Source organism: Aegilops tauschii, chromosome 1 (genome assembly GCF_002575655.3).
Source record: "Aegilops tauschii subsp. strangulata cultivar AL8/78 chromosome 1, Aet v6.0, whole genome shotgun sequence".
NCBI lineage: Eukaryota > Viridiplantae > Streptophyta > Magnoliopsida > Poales > Poaceae > Aegilops > Aegilops tauschii.
The window spans coordinates 57,579,551-57,589,543 of NC_053035.3; the positions used below are offsets into that span (position 1 = coordinate 57,579,551).

Here is a 9,993-nt window from a genome sequence, read left to right on the forward strand (position 1 = left end):
CTTCAAAATATTTAACTATCAGACACTAACTCAAAATATAACATGTTATATATGAAAATTTCCTGAGAAAAAATGTGTATAAATTTTAAATATATATACATGCATACCTGAAAAATTCTTTTAATGGACTATTTTTTTACGTCGCATTCATTCGAGTAAGGCACTCAGAGTAAAACAGATCGAGGCTCCAGTCATTAAGATGGCCCTCAAAGTAGCCCTTGACCTCCACCTCTCCTTTCTAACTGGCATTTGCTCAGTATGATGATGAAAACCACAACCTCGTGTACATAATAAAACTTGCAAAAGGATGAATAGGTTGATGACAATGAGGGGACGGAGCAATTGTGATAAGTGGCGAAATATAATTTTTGTTACCCGTTGCAACGCACGGGCTTTTTTGCTAGTCTCCCTAATAATAATTATTAAATAATAAAGCACGGATCGACTTTGTCGGATTCACCGTCATAATACGCTTTCTTTCTGTGAATTTACGTTTTCACTTTGAATTTAAAACATATATATGCGAGGTGGTACTAATTCGGGGAACCACGTCGCAAAATTTTCGTACGTACTACATGATCTGTCCCGCACTACTACCTGGGCCTTGCCCTGAGATCGTCTCACATGGCTGAAGCATTGCCACTTGGGCCTCAGCCTCATAAGTCAGACCCGAACAGGTACCGAGGAAAGAAAAGAAGAAAAAAAAGCCACCAGCGCCTCGCACGAGCACGACCCTGCCCCTCGATCCCATCTACACCTCCTTCCCGCCGCCACCTCCTGCCCCGCGCCGCCCGCCCCACACCGCCTCGATCGGGACCGCGTCCCTCCCCAAACGACGGCAATGATGGAGGGCGCCGCCCAGCTCCTGGCCGACGGATTCGCTGGCTCCCCGCACCTCGGGGCCAGCCCCTCCCCCGTGCCGAGTCGAGCATCGACTTGGAGGCCCCTTGGGGCTGCCGCCGGTGCGGGAGTCCCACGCGGCCGTGCGGGCTGGGGACCGATTGGCGGGGCCCGTGGTGCGACGCTCGATGGATGGCCTGCACAGCGCGGACGACTGCTTCTCTCCCAGGAGGGCCATAGGCAGGTAATGACGGACGGCGGCTGAGATTGGGTCTCGCCTTCTTCTCTGGTTATGAAAGATTGGTTCTTTGGTGCGTTTTTCTGGGTGTTTTTCTGGGTGGGCGGCCTCGCTGAATTGGTTGCCTTTGTTTTTCTGTGCCCGTCTGTGTCGTCGGATTGGATGGCGTCGGTGCCGCCGCAGCCACTACATGTCGGAGCTGTTGCAGGAGCACCAGAAGCTTGTCCTGTTCACACAGGTGCTACCAATCTGCATCAAACTGTTGGGCCACCGTGAGAGCCTCGATTCGCTCCCTCGCCGCCGCCCGGTCTACCATTATTGGCCTAGGTCTGATTGCTTATGTTTCTCTCTTGTTGATGCAAACTTGCTCTGCTTGACTCTGTTTTGGCCTCAAGGCATCTCACTTGTCATGACTCTGTTTTGGCCTCAAGGCATCTCACTTGTCACATATTGTTATCAACTCAGGTATGGTATCTGGAAATTTTTTATTCTACCAAGAGAACATTTCTTACTTTGGTTTCTAGGCAATATGAAAGTAATGAGTAAACATAACCCGCTGAAACAAAAACATGGTGAAGTAGCTGACTGTAGATTTTGCTTGGAGATGATACTGTTCACTGTCCATATTTTGTTTGTATGGTGGCTGTACTTTGTAACGCTAGCATGGATGTCTGTTATAAAATATACAGTATCTAGATTTTTGCTGGGTAAAGAAATTTGCAGCTCTGAATACTTTATATTTCCCAGTTGTTCTTAATTTCGGCAGTATGCATGGGAACGCTGGGATGACGTGTTTCAGAGAATTCAGTGGCTTGGTTCAACTATACAAGGATCATTTCAACGCAAAGGACTCTCGTGTTACAGCCTATTGACCACTGCAGTGTGTACTCCTGGAATTGATAGCGAATGAAAGCGCCATAGACATTGCAGGAGAGATAAAATTTCTAGATGTTATTAGGTCTCACCAATTTGTACTGCTGTTCACTCTGTAGTCTGGGATTAATTAGCTGTGCTGCAAGGATTCCAACTTTAAAAGTCATGCTGCAAGGACAAGTCCTCTGTATGATTCTTCAGTACAGTTCAAAATAAATCACGATGCAGAGCAGATTCAGTCTTTTGATTTTAGACAATGAAGAGTTTCATTGCTCTTAAGGTCTTTGTTTGCCTTTTTAGGGGAGGTCTTTGTTTGCTTGGATTGATGCGCACGGTTGACACAATTTACAACATTTTTTGACTGACGGCATAGACCATAGTTTCAGTTTTACAATGTGTCCAGAGAGAGTATAATACTGATGCACTATTTATTTCAGAGAAGAAAAAGGTTCCATGAGGGTGTCTATTACAGAACTGGAGAAAGAGCTCGCCTACCATGCATGTTGCCTGGTCCGATGAGCAGTGCTACGCCAAGTGCCCTGTCAGAGTGCAGCCGCACAACGCTGCCTGCTGTTGAGGACCCCGGAGCCTAGACAGGTAGCCACCACTGATATGATTTTTGTGAACTTGTTTTCTTCAGTAAATCAACCATTTGATGATGTCTGCTAGTTAATACCATCCAAATTTTCTGCAGTTAGCTCGGCAACTTCCAGCCCCCCACCGTCTTTCTTGACAGCCACGACACCCATCTTTTCGTCTATGCCTCATTGGATGCACTTCCATTGTATGTAATGTTAGATATACACAATCATAGATACATATATGATCTTCCACCTCGGCTCCTATACTGATAAGATTTGTGTTGATACATGATTCTCAACAAAGTGTGCTACCAAACTTTTTCACGAAAAGTGTAGTACCAGTTGGTGTGATATCATGTCCTCAGCAACGCCCCCGATGGATCGACCATGACCATGTTGTTGCCTGGAATCTTTTTTCATGATGATGTCGCTATTCGTCATCCCACAGTTTATGCGGTGGAGCGTCAACGACCTCAGCGTGTTGCAGGAGAAGACCATGAATATCGGCAAGAAAGATGTAGGTGTTGTGCTTGAATTCTTCTAGGATTTTTGAACTAGCGATTGATTTTCTTTTGCCGCTATCTCATGTCATATCAATTTGTGTTGCATTGCACATGTGTCATACAGGTTGATCAAGGAAGGTGCAACACTGTGATGTGAGTTGAACACAAGCATGGCCTACAATCTCGACGCCCACCATCCATGTGCCTTGCAAGCAGCAATTGTTCACACCCTTGATATTTGTCACTGCCCTCTTCTCATCTATCCCGACAGTCTCGGTGTCCAGGCAAGGTATGTCTATGTCAGTTGAACTGTCACTCGAGTTACAACAATTCCAATCTTTTTTCTATATCTGCAATTGGGTGGACTATGGTATGAATCAGTTTATAAGCAACCATGGTGTACATGAATCTCTGTTGGTGTGAACTGTCAAAAGCATTTCCTACTATTTCTACCTCTGTTTCATCTTCTAAATCTAGAGTCTAGACTTGGATATTATCTAGCAACAATCTGTTCATGAGAAAAGCATGGCTAAGAGTCATACTAGATGTATGCATAATACCGGGACAAGATATTTACCTGCCATTATCCCAGAAGGGAAACATAATACTAAACTGCCATAAAAACATTTGAGGGCTTACATCATCGTTGAGGTCAAATTTGTATCTTTATTATCACCCTAATAAAACATGGTTTTGCTAATTGACTTCATCTTATTTCAACTTTGTTAGTTCAGTTCACGTGCTCTGTTAGAGACCAACCCCAATGTGTATGCTACAACCACTGAAAGAAGTATGTTGCCTTGATGTTTTTAATTCAGTTAATTTGTATTAATTGTGTGGCATCATCATGCAAGGTAAATGCAGAGCTATACTTTCTATTCTCGTGCCTTCTATTAAAATCATGCAGAAGCTCCGGTCATCGTTGTTCATATGTTTTGACTCTTATCGAGCCTCTTCTGTGAGGCACATAGTTTGGGAGTATGCCTATGGCAATTTATCTATTTCCATGATTGAAGAGACATTTTTAAATTGAACAAAACAAATTATATGAGAGGCATATGTTTTGTTTTTGCTGTCCCAAACTACAGAGAGCCTTGCAAATTTCCAGGACTCTGTTTCCTCTTGGAACTCTCCTAACTATGCATTCTTGATCACTGTCGAACATTGATCGACAGACTGCTCTGTTTACAAACTCTATTTTTTCTAGGTTTTCTTGTGAAAATTGATGATACCCCAATGCAGAGCCTTTTGTAGCCTTGTTGTTGGTGACAGATTTCAGACGATAACCTAAATGTAGGCATTAAACACAACAAGGTCAGGATATGATAATGGCCCAAGGTCGTGCCGACAAATCTGGAAATACTCTAGAACAAAATAATAATCTGGCAATGGCCCAAGAGAGCTGTTAGTTCTTGGATTTTTGTACCCTCATGCTAATACTTAACTGTTACTCCCTCCGTAAACTAATATAAGAGCGTTTAGATTACTATTTTAGTTATCTAAACACTCTTATATTAGTTTACAGAGGGAGTACAATTTTTATTGTTCTTCTCATTATATGTACCTAATAATGATTTAGTTCATTTCTGGATGCTTGGACTAAGTCACTGCCAACTTTCTGTAACTTACAGCCTTCGCTTCTTAAGGAATTGGAGCACTACACTCCCATTTGTTAATAGTTACACATGGTGTACGCCTGTATGAGTACTCAATGTTGTTGTCTGATGTCTGTACATTTGTTTGAGCACCACACGATCTCATGAAAGATTTGTATTGCTCATCTTAGTCCAAACTGATGATGCTGTGTTTTTTTGTATGGCCTAGAGTGTATATGGTTATCAAAAGATAACGGAACGACACAAACAGTAGCATCATGGCATAAAACCAGAAAAAAAGATAGTCTAAAACAATGGTTCAACCAGTTCAGAATAATAATGATGTGTGCTCCACACTTGAGTACAATTACACTTCTCAAGGTTTCTCTTTGCGTGTCAATGGCAGTGACCATTCTGCTGCTGCAACAAGAGAATCTGTCTGTATAAAACTCAAAAGCTAAGTCCTGAAATTCCTGACAGGAATACAAATTTGTGCTCTGAAGCCAATATGGAACTACTTAGTATACACTTTCATGCCTTTTATTTTCTACTCCCTCCGCCTAAATATAAGTATTTTTAGATATTTCAATATAGACTAGATACGGATTGTTGGGATCGTAGCAGAATTTTAAAATTTCCTACGCATCACCAAGATCCATCTATGGAGTATACTAGCAACGAGGGGAAAGGAGTGCATCTACATACCCTTGTAGATCGCGAGCGGAAGCGTTCCAATGAACGGGGTTGATGGAGTCGTACTCGCCGTGATCCAAATCACCGATGACCGAGTGCCGAACGGACGGCACTTCCGCGTTCAACACACGTACGGAGCAGCGACGTCTCCTCCTTCTTGATCCAGCAAGGGGGAAGGAGAGGTTGATGGAGATCCAGCAGCACGACGGCGTGGTGGTGGAAGTAGCGGGATCTCGGCAGGGCTTCGCCAAGCTTCTGCGAGAGGGAGAGGTGTTGCAGGGGGAGAGGGAGGCGCCAGGGGCTGTGGTGCCGTTGCCCTCCCTCCCCCCCCTTTATATAGGCCCCCTGGGAGGGGGGGCGCCGGCCAAGACCCATCTGCATGGGGGGGCGGCGGCCAGGGGGGAGACTTGCCCCCCAAGGCAAGTGGGGCGCCCCCCACCCTAGGGTTTCCAACCCTAGGCGCAGGGGGAAGGCCCATGGGGGGCGCCCCAGCCCACTAAGGGCTGGTTCCCTTCCGGTGGTCCCGGTACAATACCGGTGACCCCCGAAACTTTCCCGGTGGCCGAAACTTGACTTCCTATATATAATTCTTCACCTCCGGACCATTCCGGAACTCCTCGTGACGTCCTGGATCTCATCCGGGACTCCGAACAACTTTCGGGTATCCGCATACTCATATCTCTACAACCCTAGCGTCACTGAACCTTAAGTGTGTAGACCCTACGGGTTCGGGAGACATGCAGACATGACCGAGACGCCTCTCCGGTCAATAACCAACAGCGGGATCTGGATACCCATGTTGGCTCCCACATGTTCCACGATGATCTCATCGGATGAACCACGATGTCGAGGATTCAATCAATCCCGTATACAATTCCCTTTGTCAATCGGTATGTTACTTGCCCGAGATTCGATCGTCGGTATCCCAATACCTTGTTCAATCTCGTTACCGGCAAGTCTCTTTACTCGTACCGCAATGCATGATCCCGTGACTAACTCCTTAGTCACATTGAGCTCATTATGATGATGCATTACCGAGTGGGCCCAGAGATACCTCTCCGTCATACGGAGTGACAAATCCCAGTCTCGATCCGTGCCAACCCAACAGACACTTTCGGAGATACCCTTAGTGTACCTTTATAGTCAACTAGTTACGTTGTGACGTTTGGCACACCCAAAGTACTCCTACGGTATCCGGGAGTTGCACGATCTCATGGTCTAAGGAGAAGATACTTGACATTGGAAAAGCTCTAGCAAACGAACTACACGATCTTTGAGCTATGCTTAGGATTGGGTCTTGTCCATCACATCATTCTCCTAATGATGTGATCCCGTTATCAATGACATCCAATGTCCATAGTCAGGAAACCATGACTATCTGTTGATCAACGAGCTAGTCAACTAGAGGCTTACTAGGGACACGTTGTGGTCTATGTATTCACACATGCATTACGATTTCCGGATAACACAATTATAGCATGAACAATAGACAATTACCATGAACAAAGAAATATAATAATAACCATTTATTATTGCCTCTAGGGCATATTTCCAACACGGATGTATGTAGACATATTTTAGAATGTAGATTTGAGTAATATTCAAACAAAATGGTTTGCAGAGAACAGTGTTCAGTGACTTAGATAACTTTAGTGAGCTGATGGAGTGGTTTACTGGAATTTACAGTTGCACTATTACATGATCTGATGAGGAAGAGAAAAGAGAGGAGGGAATGGCAAATGGAGTGAGCCGATTGGAAGGGTGCCGAGTATGGTGCATACATGTCAGCGATGGTAGTCAGAACTTGATGCTGAGTGCTGATGGCATGGTTACGTGTTTGGAATTCAAAGTGTGCACGTGGGAGGGTTACGAATGGCCTGTTTCGTTGATGGTGATAATGTCCTTTTTTTGCATGTAGATTGTGATAATGTGTTTTGATTGGAGACACATGGACAGTGGGTAAAGGAAGAAGTACAAGGGTGATTTGTGTCAAAGCACTAGAAGATAATGTCCCCGTGAAATTGGATTAAAAAATTATTGCATAATGGCACGGGGAGTAGGTTATATTTCATTTTTCGCCCGGTGCAACGCACGGGCATTTGTACTAGTCTCTCCCTAATAATAAAGCACGGATTGACTTTGTCGGGTTCACCGTCACAATACGCTTTCTTCCTGTGAATTTTACGCTTTCAGTTTGAATTTAAAACATATACGTGAGGTGGTACTAATGTTGCCATCGGTGTAGATTTGACAAATTACGTTTTTCTATCTGTCATGGGTTTTGCCCCACATGGGCCGAGATTGTGAGCAGCGACTTTGCCCTTGCATATGGGCCGAGATTGTAGAGGAGCGCAGCAAAAATTAGGTGTTTTTCATGGGGATTTCTTCCTGTGAATTTTACGCTTTCAGTTTGAATTTAAAACATATACGTGAGGTGGTACTAATGTTGCCATCGGTGTAGATTTGACAAATTACGTTTTTCTATTTGTCATGGGCTTTGCCCCACATGGGCCGAGATTGTGAGCAGCGACTTTGCCCTTGCATATGGGCCGAGATTGTAGAGGAGCGCAGCAAAAATTAGGTGTTTTTCATGGGGATCGAACTCATGACCTGCCGTTTCATCTCAACATGCACAACCAACTGGGCCAAAGCCGTGTATGTGTTGGCTTATGAATTGATTTTCTGCAATTAGAAAGACAAGAAAGGAAGGAATAACGCCAAGAAAAAAGGGGCAAATGAAGAAGTTGAGTCCACGGGAAGGCAATGATTTAATTAGTGCAGCTTGATTGCTTTCCTACTTAAAAGCGGAGATTGCTTTCCTGTCATCATTCCACCTAGATTTGTTTCTCCCTGTCCCTCGAGATCGATCCAGGAGTCCCTCACGAGTTGGTCTCTCGCCTATCTTCGCTAGCCTCTTTCTTAAATACGTCGCCTGAGACAACAGACGGTGCCGCCGGATGAGCAGCATAAACCAAGGCCGATCCCATGGACAATACATCCAGGTGCGAGCCCTTGCCGAAGCCGACGGTAGCAACAGCCGAAGCCAACGCCAACAAGTCCACATCTTCGGGAGGATTCGCGTTCTTTGGATTCGCTGCGCCGGCACGGTCATGGATGATGATCGTTGACAACAATGAGGAGATATCCAGACACGGCGCCCAACGTTAATGACGGCAGGTTCCGTCGGCATGGACCACCCTGCAGGCATGGCCGTTGATCGCGTAAAGCGCACGGGCTCATTGACCTGATGGCGGTGCCCGTCACAGAGTGCTGTCGATGGCTAAGAGATGCCGAGCGCGGTGGAGTGGAGAGCCGATCATAGGTGCTGGCAGAACCGCGGATCTACGCGTCACCACCATGTGTCAGCGGCTGCGGGGAGGGTTCCGCATACATGGTCACCCCCAGATCGTCACCTGATAGTTTGCACCGCCAAAACGATGAAGGCCGAGCAGCCCTCGATGAACAAACGCTGAGTTCATGTGGCCGCTCATCCTGATCCTACTCCACCGACCACTGCCTCAACTTTAATCCCGTGAGTGGCCTCTAATATCTCCACTTTGCTTTGTCAATGCAAACCGCAACAGAGAGCCGGTGGCTGCCGGCCCAATGGCTAATCAGCTCAGATTTTGATCTGATTATAAGATGGCATGAACGAGCTTGCCTGTGATGACGCCGGGTGGCGGCAGGCCAACAGCAACATGCGAGTCTCTAATTCAGTCAAAACAGGTCAAAGCACTGGATGGTGTCAGGCAAGAACTAAAAGTATAGCGTTGCATGCTTTGCCTCTCCTTGCCTAACGAGGTATGTTTAGCTCTTGCAATGTCTTTCTCACGATAAAGTGATCAAGTTTTCAAGCAATCCTTCAGTTCATGCCTTTGTTTTTTCGGACCTTATTATATGGGGCGTGCTACGGGTCCGCCGAAAGATCGGCCGGGTCACGAGATGTTAGATCTAACGCCATCGAGCGGCTGACCGACACCCTTCACCATTACAACAAAGCTAATATTGCGGAAACTTTTGCAATATAAGTCGTGTTGTAGAAATATTTGCAACAAAGGTTATGTTTCAAAAAAATTACAAGAAAGATGATGTTGCAAAAAAGTTTATGATTTTTTCGCAACAGAGATCATGTTGTAGAATTATTTTGCAATAAAATTTATGTTGCAGGAACTATTGCTGGTGGCACCGGCGGTTGAGCTCGAGGAGGCGGCAGCCATGGACACCGGCGCTACTCCAGGACGGCGGCGACATGGCGGGCGATGACGGACGCGGCTCGGACGACATCTTTTCTCACGGGGACGGCCGGTGCAGTCTGGTGGTTTCGAGCGTCCGCGCAGTCGGCACACCAACACCTGGGTTGTTGGCTTCCAGCACATCGCTCGCTGCAACAGCTAGCGGCGGAGCTAACGAGGTACTCGTGATTATTTTTTCAGGGAAGAAGATGACTACTCAGAGGTGGAGAAATGTGTAGATGCCATTTTCTATGGATAAGGATGGGCAAGATAGTGATGGGTAGACCCCATACGTGACATGCGTCGAGCATTGGAACCGGCGGATGCCCATGACAGACCGGTCGGGTGAATAGAATCGTTCCCTTATTATATACCTTTCAGTACACTATTTTTATTAAATGATTTGTCAGTAAGGTTTGCTGTGACTTTGTGGTGTCC

The 9,993-nt window shown here is 45.7% G+C and overlaps 1 long non-coding RNA gene across 7 annotated transcripts; it reads left to right on the forward strand.

Annotated features, from left to right (window-relative positions):
• The first annotated feature begins 689 nt into the window (after positions 1 to 689).
• Positions 690 to 7,429, forward strand: LOC109734112 (uncharacterized). Of its 7 annotated transcripts, XR_002225792.4 has the most exons (6): positions 694 to 1,084; positions 1,262 to 1,405; positions 2,389 to 2,548; positions 2,646 to 2,735; positions 2,837 to 3,049; positions 3,160 to 4,851. It is a non-coding gene; the product is annotated as an uncharacterized lncRNA (long non-coding RNA). The 7 variants fall into 7 exon arrangements; XR_012201850.1 differs by adding an exon at positions 7,010 to 7,429 and having other exon boundaries at positions 696 to 1,084; positions 1,262 to 2,548; positions 2,646 to 3,049; positions 3,160 to 3,324; XR_012201849.1 differs by having other exon boundaries at positions 696 to 1,084; positions 1,262 to 2,548; positions 2,646 to 3,049; positions 3,160 to 3,324; positions 4,667 to 4,851.
• Positions 7,430 to 9,993: the final 2,564 nt, after the last annotated feature.